Raw genomic sequence first — 9311 nt, forward strand, 5'->3', positions numbered from 1 at the left:
TGGTTTCAGAAGGATATGACAGATTTTTCCCAGGATCACTTTCCAACAAACAATAAAGATCCAAAGATTTCATATTTCTCATCAAGTTGCCAAATTTTTTTTGCAATTTATCTTCTGATGGGTAGGCCAGAATTGCATGTGTTGTGAATTTTATAGAAAAAACATATGTTTCATTGTTTTGACCAGGAAAAAAAACTTCATTAGTGAAGAACATAAAGTAATAGGTGTTTCATTCAATCTTTTTGAGTCATGGATGGTAAATATACTTTGCTTGTGCATTTCCTGGTTTTGCATAGTAGCTAAAATACATTAAATAAAGAACTTGTAATACCTGCTTGTGAACTGTGTGTGGGTCATGCTCAGCAGAAGCCTGTTTACTTTCAATGTCTGAAATTTAAAAAATGAAGCAGACCATCTCTTTGAATATTCTCTAATATCTTTTCAGTCCTTACTTTTCTGAGCCTTACTGTCATGTTTTGTGTTGCTATCCCAGTCTCAACTTGTTCTCATTTTCAATGATCTATAGAATTAAAAGATAAAATGTAATTATATTCAAAAGGTTCCAAGTTTGAATATATGTCATCAAAAATACAATTAAAGGGAGAAGGAAATGGCAACCCACTCCAGTATTCTTGCCTGGAAACGTCCATGGACAGAGGGGCCTGGTGGGCTGCAGTCCATGGGGTCACATGACTAAGCATGTGTGCATGAGGGTGGAGGGTGACAGGTTGGTAGCAATAAACTGGTAGAACTAAAAAAAAAAAAAGAATACAATTAAAAGAGATGTTAAAATATTGAAAATCAAAATTATTTTTCCTATTTGTTGTCTCTCACAGAATAGGGACTTCCTTTTTTCAAAATGTCATTTTTCTTCTAAAATAAACTATTAAAGTTAAAAACAAATCAAAATAATAATGATTGGTCATTACAATTTAAACAAAAATTATTCAAATAAAGCTTAGTTCTTACTTTAGTTTTAAAATGTCATTATAGCTTATATTCTCATAAGCATAAAATTATTTATAATTCTTATATTCAATATCCATCAGTTTCCAATGCCAAAAATTGCTATATATGCTCAAACGTGTTATATCTGGAGTATATATAAAAATGATAAAAGGATTATTGTTTAGTTGCTTCCTTTGTGTCCGACTCTTTGGGAGCCTATGGACTGTAGCCCACCAGGCTCCTCCATCCATGAGATTTCCCAGACAAGAATACTGGAGTGGTTGCGTACTCCAGGGGACCTTCCTGACCCAGAGAGAGAACCTGTGTCTCCTATATTGGCAGGTGAATTCTTCATCACTGAGCTACCAGGGAAGCGTGATATAAGGATAATATTGTTTAATATTGTAAAATGTTCTCTGGCTGCCATATGTAATTATTGAAAATACTGCATTTATTCATGAGTGCTTACAGGTCTACAAGCTGGAACTTGAAGAAAGCAAGAAAGTAGACGCTCAGTACTCCCGGGAAATGATACTTTATCATGCAAGAATCTATAGCATTCATGACATCTGAGAGGAAGGATTTGACAAGTGAATTAATTTGTCTTTTCTCTTACCTAAATGCTTCCACAGCTCAAATTCTCCTTATGCTAAGCAGTGTCCTATGCTGTTGGCAGCAGGACAACTCATGATTCTTCTTGACATTTGATTGAGTTAAGGTACCTTTTGCTTTCAGAACAGAGAGCAAGAGATGTGCAGAAGCATTTTCTTCAACCTAAATGGTGTTAGTCATCAGTGTGGATGTTTACGATGATGGCTACTCTGTGTCAGTAGTGGGTACCCAATCTCATAGGGTCTTTAACAAGCTTACCATTTCACTGTGTGTTCGTGACTATCAGACTCTCTCACAAATGAGGTCCAAGGTAGGAGCCCTTCTTGACCAGATCTACAGGCCAACTTAAGCTCAATAAAAGAATCTAATATTACTTATCTGTACAACTCATATGTATAAAGTAGACATAGCTTCCTCCCACCAGTACCTGAATAAATGGGTGCTCCTTTTTCTAGGCATCTTTTACACTAATATATACATACATGTATTCTTAACATTAAAGTATATATATAATATTTAATTTTTATTTACTTATTTTTGGCTCTGCTGGGTCTTCGCTGCTATGTGGGCTTCTCTCTAGTTGCAGTGAGCAGGACTTGTGCTCTAGTTGCTGTGTGCAGGCTTCTCATTGCAGGCGGCTTCTCTCGTTGCAGAGCATGGACTCCGGAGCACACGGACTTCAGTAGCTGTGGGGCGTGGGCCCGGTAGTTTCCACCCCCAGGCTCTAGAACACAGGCTCAGTAGTTGTGGTGCAGGCTTAGGTGCTCCGCAAGTGGGATCGTCCCAGATCAGGGGTTGAACCTATGTCTCCTGAGTTGGCTGGCAGATTCTTTACCACTAAGCCACCAGGGAAGCCCTAAAAATATGTATTAAGACCTTAAAAAATATTAATTATGTCATAATATAAAAGCTTTGTATCTCCTGTTTAACAATATATTGCTTTTCATATTGTTACATAAAATTGACCACTGATTTCACCTTATTAATAACCATAATGATATTATACTACATTTTTAAGCCAATTCCTCCTTGATTAACATTTACTTTTTCAAATTTTTGTTCTGGATGAAAAGGATATTCTCATGAACCTCAAAATATGAGCAGATGGAGGAAAATTACCAGTAGTTCAAGACCCACATCGTATCAGGGTCTGTGCAGGAGGAGGCCATGTGGTATCTGATAGACCTGAGAACAGGAGAACTCTTAAGACTGGCGCTAGTTCAGTTCAGTTCAGTCGTTCAGTCGTGTCCAACCCTTTGCGACCCCATGGACTGCAGCACGCCAGGCTTCTCTGTCCATCACCAACTTCCAGAGCTTACTCAAACTCATGTCCATCTAGTCAGTGAGCCATCCCACCGTCTCATCCTCTGTTGTTCCCTTCTCCTCGTGCCTTCAATCTTTCCCAGCATCAGGGTCTTTTCAAATGAGTGAGTTCTTTGCATCAGGTGGCCAAAATACTGGAGTTTCAACTTTAGCACCAGTCCTTCCAATGAATATTCAGGACTGATTTCCTTTAGGATAGACTGGTTGGATCTCCTTGCAGTCCAAGGGACTCTCAACAGTCTTCTCCAACACCATAGTTCAAAAGCATCAATTCTTCAGAGCTCAGCTTTCTTTATAGTCCAACTCTTACATCCATACATGACTACTGGAAAAATCATAGCTTTGACTACACGAACCTTTGTTGGCAAACTAATATATCTACTTTTTAATATGTTGTCTAGGTTGGTCATAACTTTTCTTATAAGGAGCAAGTGTCTTTAATTTCATGGCTGGAGTCAGCATCTGCAGTGATTTTGGAGCCCAAGAAAATAAAGTCTCTCACTGTTTCTGATGTTTCCCCATCTATTTGCCATGAAGTGATGGGACCAGATGCCATGATCTTAGTTTTCTGAATGCTGAGTTTTAAGCCAACTTTTTCACTCTCTTCTTTCACGTTCACCAAGAGGCTCTTTAGTTTTTCTTCACTTTCTGCCATAAGGGTGGTGTCATCTGAGGTTAATGACATTTTTTCCAGCAACCTTGATTCCAGCTTGTGCTTAATCCAGCCCAGCATTTTGCATGATGTACTCTGCATATAAGTTAAATAAGCAGGGTGACCATATGCAGCCTTGACATACTCCTTTTCCTATTTGGAACCAGTCTGTTGTTTCATGTCCAGTTCTAACTGTTGCTCCTTGACCTGCATACAGATTTCTCAGAAGGCAGGTAAAGTGGTCTGGTATTCCCATCTCTTGAAGAATTTTCCACAGTTTGTTGTGATCCACACAATCAAAGGCTTTGGCGTAGGCAATATAGCAGAAGTAGATGTTTTTCTGTAACTCTCTTGCTTTTTTTATGATCCATGGATGTTGGCAATTGATCTCTGGTTCCTCTGCCTTTTCTAAATCCAACTTGAACATCTGGAAGTTCATGGTTCACGTACTGTTGAAGCCTGGCTTGGAGAATTTTGAGCATTACTTTGTTAGCATGTGAGATGAGTGCAATTGTGTGGTAGTTTGAGCATTCTTTGACATTGCCTTTCTCTGGGATTGGAATGAAAACTGACCTTTTCCAGTCCTGTGGCCACTGCTGAATTTTCCAAATTTGCTGACATATTGAGTGCAGCATTGATCACTGAGGAAGGCTTTCTTATCTCTCCTTGCTATTCTTTGAAACTCTGCATTCAAATGGGTATATTTTTCCTTTTCTCCTTTGCTTTTTGCTTCTCTTCTTTTCACAGCTATTGGTAAGGCCTCCTCAGATAGCCATTTTGCTTTTTTGCATTTCTTTTTCTTGGGGATGGTCTTGCTCCCTGTCTCCTGTACAATGTCACGAACCTCTGTCCATAGTTCATCAGGCACTCTGTCTATCAGATCTAGTCCCTTATATCTATTTCTCACTTCCACTGTATAATCATAAGGGATTTGATTTAGGTCATACCTGAATGGTCTACTGGTTTCCCCCACTTTCTTCAATTTAAGTCTGAATTTGGCAATAAGGATTTCATGATCTGAGCCACAGTCCCCTCCCGGTCTTGTTTTTGCCATCACTTCATGGCAAATAGATGGGGAAACAGTGGAAACAGTGGCTGACTTTATTTTTCTGGGCTCCAAAATCACTGCAGATGGTGATTCCAGCCATGAAATTAAAAGACGCTTGCTCCTTGGAAGGAAAGTTATGACCAACCTAGACAGCATATTAAAAAGCAGATATATTACTTTGCCAACAAAGGTCCGTCTAGTCAAGGCTATGGTTTTTCCAGTAGTCATGTGTGAATGTGAGAGTTGGACTATAAAGAAAGCTGAGCACAGAAGAGTTGATGCTTTTGAACTGTGGTGTTGGAGAAGACTGTTGAGAGTCCCTTGGACTGCAAGGAGATCCAACCAGTCCATCCTAAAGGAAATCAGTCCTGGGTGTTCATTGGAGGGACTGATGCTAAAGCTGAAACTCCAATACTTTGGCCACCTGATGCAGAGAGCTGACTCTTTTGAAAAGACCCTGATGCTGGGAAAGATTGAGGGCAGGAGGAGAAGGGGACGACAGAAGATAAGATGGTTGGATGGCATCACTGACACAACGGACATGGGTTTGGGTGGACTCTGGGAGTTGGTGATGGACAGGGAGGCCTGGTGTGCTGTGGTTCATGGGGTTGCAAAGAGTCGGACACAACTGAGCGACTGAACTAAACTGAACTGAGTGCAGCACTTCCACAGCATCATCTTTTAGGATTTGAAATAGCTCAACTGTAATTCCATCACCTCCACTAGCTTTGTTCTTGGTGATGCTTCCTAAGGCCCACTTGACTTTGCACTCTAGGATGTCTGGCTCTAGGTGAGTGATCACACCATTGTGTTATCTGGGTCATGAAGATCTTTTTTGTATAGTTCTATGTATTCTTGTCACCTCTTCTTAATATCTTCTGCTTCTGTTAGGTCCATACCATTTCTGGCTCACTGAAAATCAGAGTAGACCAATCTGAGAACAACTACTGGGACTGTGAGGGGGTTTCTACACTTCAGTAAAGATGGGGGGTATGGGGTCCCAGACAAGGTGTAAAGTAGCTGTGATGGTTTTGGCTCTTTGAACTTCAACTTAATTACAAAGCTGCTTTTCAGAAGAAAACCTTACAACAAAAGAAGACTTCTGAGAATAGAATCCAAATGAGCAAGTATGGGATAATAGAAGTAAAGGAAAAAGAAAGTCTAGATAAAAGAGCAGAGGAACTACATCTCAGAACGTATAAAAGGCCATTAAAAAAATTCTTGATAAGGATACCAGAAGAAGGAAATCTAGAATAATGAAGCCAGAAAAGTTACCCCTGGTTCACCCTTTCTTCATAAAGGAAAAATTAAATTCCTATAAAAATAAATAATAGAATAAGATTGTGTTCAAATCAAACATTGTCAGATGTGTTAACTAACCTTATTGTGATGATCATTTTGCAATATATAAGTATATCAAATCATTGTATACCTTAAACTTATACAATGTTCTATGTTGATTGTATCTCAATAAAACTAGAAAAAAGTCCAACACTAAGTCATTGCAAAAAAAGAAAGGAAAAAGAGTCTAATAACATTCTAACAATGAAAATATACAAGGAAGACATGCTTATAAGACATGAAAATTTTAACTATTTCAAAATGAGCTCAAAAAAACTAATAAACTAATATTAGACAGGAAAGAAGTATATAAATCAGAATTAGAGACTCTCAGAAATGTAGGAGAACTCCCAATTAGAATTAATATTAATCATTTGAGAAATGGAGATTAAAATTGGAAAAATAGAAGTGAATAAATACATTATAACACCTTTAAATAAACAATAGGTGAAAAGGAGGTAATTCCAACAAATCAAAGAGATCTGAAAGAAAGTGATGGATGTAGAAGGTAAACAAACAAATGAACAAGCCATATATAGTAGAAGACACACAGGGAAGAAAAAAGCAATGGAAATTTAAAAGTAATTTAAATTTAAAAAGCAAACTTTTAAGAAAATTTTTCCTTAGGAAAAAGAGATTTGATACTACCTAGGAAAATCAATCCAGAATGACTAATGTCAAGGTATATTCTCAAACTTCTGGTCATTACAAGAAAGAAAAATATCATTTGGGTATCTAGTCAAAATATCAAGTCACCTTGATGGGAAAGAAATAATTGTCTTCAGACTTTATTCCAGAAGAGATAGTGTAACATATTGAAGATATTCAAGGAAAGAAAATGTCAGCCAAAGATTTTATATCCAGCTAACAGGTCACAAATGATGAACATGAAAGAAACAGAGAATACTGCTCCCATGAATTTACTGAAGAAAGGCTTTTTAGAGAATGAAAATGAAAAGACATCGGCATAAAGACTGATGGCGAGCATTAAGTATATATTTACTCAGAAAACTATGATGGTTGTAAGAAGAGTACATGCTCAGGCAAAGAAGATATTATACAATAATTAAAGGGAAGAATGATAAGAGAGAGAGAATATCAGTTCAGTTCAGTTCAGTCGCTCAGTCATGTCTGACTCCTTGCGACCCCGTGAATTGCAGCACGCCAGGCCTCCCTGTCCATCACCAACTCCCGGAGTTCACTCAGAGTCGCATCCTTCGAGTCAGTGATGCCATCCAGCCATCTCATCCTCGGTCGTCCCCTTCTCCTCCTGCCCCCAATCTCTCCCATCATCAAAGTCTTCTGCAATGAGTCAACTCTTCTCATGAGGTGGCCAAAGTACTGGAGTTTCAGCTTCAGCATCATTCCTTCCAAAGAAATCCCAGGGTTGATCTCCTTCAGAATGGACTGGTTGGATCTCCTTGCAGTCCAAGGGACTCTCAAGAGTCTTCTCCAACACCGCAGTTCAAAAGCGTCAATTCTTCGGCGCTCATCCTTCTTCACAGTCCAACTCTCACATCCATACATGACTACTGGAAAAACCATAGCCTTGACTAGAGATAGAATATAGAATATACTTATTGAATATACTTGTTGCTGATGGGGGTAAAGGATATTTATTGCAATAAGATGCTGGTGGATAGAGATGAGAGAGGAAAAGAAATTGTTGACTGTTCAGTATTGTTGGGGAACCATTAGAAAATAACAAAATTAAGGTAGGGTTGGAGACTGAGGTTATTTTAGCTTTACAAAAGTAACCATAAAAATAAAACCTTCCTAAATACCAAATCATAAAAATTAAAACTTCCTAAATACCAAATCCTAAAGTCAATCCTAAAGGAAATCAGTCCTGAATATTCATTACTCATATTGGAGTCCTGAAACTCCAATACTTTGGCCACTGATGCGAAGAACTAACTCATTGGAAAAGACCCTGATCCTGGGAAAGATTGAAGGCAAGAGGAGAAGGGGATGACAGAGGATGAGATGGTTGGATGGCTTCACCTAGTCGATGGACATAAGTTTGAGGAAGCTCCACGAGTTGGTGATGGACAGGGATGCCTGGTGTGCTGCAGTCCATGGGGTCACAAAGAGCTGGACACGACTGAGCAATTGAGCTGAAATACCAAATACATTTGAGAGAGCAAATAAGTGAGATACAAGTGCTATAAAATACTTGCATGTATATAACATAAAACAATATGAAGTAAAATGAGGTGCAGAGAGGAGTGTATATAGTGTGCTACCATTTGAATAGAAGGCAAAATGAGGATATATGTGTGTGTATGTACATACACATTTGATTATTTTTGCAATTAAAGGATAAACAAGAAACTAATAATTGGCTATGTACGGGGTTAAAACTTCTCTGAGTTACATTTTAATATAGTTTTGACTTTTGAACCATGCTGCTGTTTTACATATGCAAATTAATTAAGTTAGTGCTCGCTTCAGTGGCACATATCAAATTGAAATAATGCAGAGATGATTAACATGGCCCCTGCACAAGGATCACATGCAAACTTGTAAAGCAGTCTGTAGTTTTGTTACAGATATTAATTAAGTTTACTGTGGTAATCATATCACAGTGTATACATATACCAAATCATTATGCTGTATACCTTAAACTTTCAAATATTATATATCAGTTATATGTTAATAAAACTATAGAAAGTTAAAAAGCCCACTATCACAAAAAATTAAATCAATATATTAGGAGAACCCTAACATTGAGTATAAAGAGAAACAAATGAATCTATTTCAAGGTTTAAAGGTTTTTAACAGACCTTGTTACCTTTAGTGGGCTGTATTCTAGGGATTAAAAAAGTGCCACAAACAACCTGGAATTTATGAGTAGGTCTATGGTTGGTAAGGAGAAGGCAATGGCAACCCACTCCAGTACTCTTGCCTGGCAAATCCCATGGACAGAGGAGCCTGGTAGGCTGCAGTCCACGGGGTCGCTAAGAGTCGGACACGACTGAGTGACTTCTCTTTCACTTTTCACTTTCATGCACTGGAGAAGGCAGTGGCAACCCACTCCAGTGTTCTTGCCTGGAGAATCCCAGGGATGGGGGAGCCTGGTGGGCTGCCATCTCTGGGGTCGCAGAATCGGACACGACTGAAGTGACTTAGTAGTAGTAGTAGTATGGTTGATAAAGGTACTGAGAACAGGCATTCTGACTCTTGGGTGTACTGCAGGGAGGAGCAAGTGAGTATTAATGAATATATTGATGTTGGATTGAAAACTAGGTTCTCACTGTGAGAGAAAGGAGATAAAAATATGGACTGGGGGAAAAGAAGAAAACTTTTCTGGTGCTGAATTGGAGTTGGAAAGTGAAAGTTGCTCAGTCATGTCTGACTCTTTGTGACCCCATGGGCTCTGTTCAT

The 9311-nt window shown here is 38.6% G+C and overlaps 1 non-coding gene across 1 annotated transcript; it reads left to right on the top strand.

The window, feature by feature from the left end:
- The first annotated feature begins 8365 nt into the window (after nt 1–8365).
- On the top strand, nt 8366–8469 carry LOC138441883 (U6 spliceosomal RNA). The gene has a single exon (XR_011257458.1). It is a non-coding gene; the product is annotated as a U6 spliceosomal RNA (small nuclear RNA).
- The last annotated feature ends 842 nt before the right edge of the window (nt 8470–9311 follow it).

Source organism: Ovis canadensis, chromosome 5 (genome assembly GCF_042477335.2).
Source record: "Ovis canadensis isolate MfBH-ARS-UI-01 breed Bighorn chromosome 5, ARS-UI_OviCan_v2, whole genome shotgun sequence".
Lineage (NCBI taxonomy): Eukaryota > Metazoa > Chordata > Mammalia > Artiodactyla > Bovidae > Ovis > Ovis canadensis.